The sequence below is a fragment of the Oncorhynchus nerka genome, linkage group LG15, assembly GCF_034236695.1.
Source record: "Oncorhynchus nerka isolate Pitt River linkage group LG15, Oner_Uvic_2.0, whole genome shotgun sequence".
NCBI lineage: Eukaryota > Metazoa > Chordata > Actinopteri > Salmoniformes > Salmonidae > Oncorhynchus > Oncorhynchus nerka.
Genome location: NC_088410.1, coordinates 59,354,866 through 59,356,329, shown reverse-complemented (window position 1 = coordinate 59,356,329; position 1,464 = coordinate 59,354,866).

Sequence of the window (1,464 nt, the reverse complement as noted above, 5' to 3'; positions counted from 1 at the left end):
ACCATTCGACCATGTGAAACAAGATTCTCTGGTCTGAGGAAACCAAGATTGAACTCTTTAGCCTGAATGCCAAGAGTTACGTCTGGAGGAAACCTGGCATCATCCCTATGCTGAAGCATGGTGGTGGCAGCATCATGCTGTGGGGATGTTTTTCAGTGACAGGGACTAAGCGACTAGTCTGGATCGAGCCAAAGATGAACGGAGCAAAGTACAGAGAGATCCCTTGATGAAAACCTGCTCCAGAGCATTCAGGACATCAGACTGAGGCGAAGTTTCACCTTCCAACAAGACAATGACCCTAAGCACACAGCCAAGACAACACAGAAGTGTCCTTGAGTGGCCCAGCCAGAGCCCGGAATCAAATCAAAATCTATTTGAGATTTGAGATTCTTCAAAGTAGCCAGCCTTTGACTTGATGACAGCTTTGCACACTCTTGGCATTCTCCCAACCAGCTTTATGAGGTATTCACCTGGACTGTATTTCAATTAACAGGTGTGTCTTGTTAAAAGTACATTTGCGTCATTTCTTTCCATCTTATTGCATTTGAGCCAATCAGTTGTGTTGTGACAAGGTAGGGGTGGTATACAGAAGATAGCCATATTTTGTAAAAGACCATGTCCATGTTATGGCAAGAACATCTCAAATAAGCAAAGAGAAACAACAGTACATTATTACTCTCTGCATGTGTGGTTCCAACCATGAAGCGTAGAGGAGGAGGTGTGATGGTGAGGGGATGCTTTGCTGTTGACACTGTCAGTGAATTATTTAGAATTCAAGGCACACTTAATCAGCATGGCTACCACAGCATTCTGCAGCGATAGAGTACACCATCCCATCTGGTTTGTGCTTAGTGGGACTATCATTTGTTTTTCAACAGGACAATGAACCAACACACATCCAGGCTGTGTAAAGGGCTACTTGACCAAGAAGGAGAGTGATGGAGTGCTGCTTCAGATGACCTGGCCTCCACAATCACCTGACTTCAACCCAATTGAGATGTTTAGGGAAGAATTTGATCGCAGAATGAAGGAAAAGCAGCCAACTGTTGGAAAATCATTCCAGGTGAAGCTGGTTAAGAGTGTGCAAAGCTGTCATCAATGCAAAGGGTGGATATGTTTAAGAATCTAAAACAAAATATATATTTAGATTTGTTTAACACTTTTTTGGTTACTACATGATTCCATATGTGTTATTTCATAGTTGTGATTTCTTCACTATTATTCTACAATGTAGAAAATAGTAAAACATAAAGAAAAACCCTTGAATGAGTAGGTGTGTCCAAACCTTTCTCTGGTACTGTATATGTATGTGTATTTGTATAAATGATTTTAAATATGAACACATTTGAATGAACACGTTTATAGTGTCAAATGTGTTAAATTATAGCCATGGTAATAAAGGCATATTCAACTCGGGGCTCGATGCATTCTCTGGAAAATAATGCAACTCTGCGGAAGGTCAGT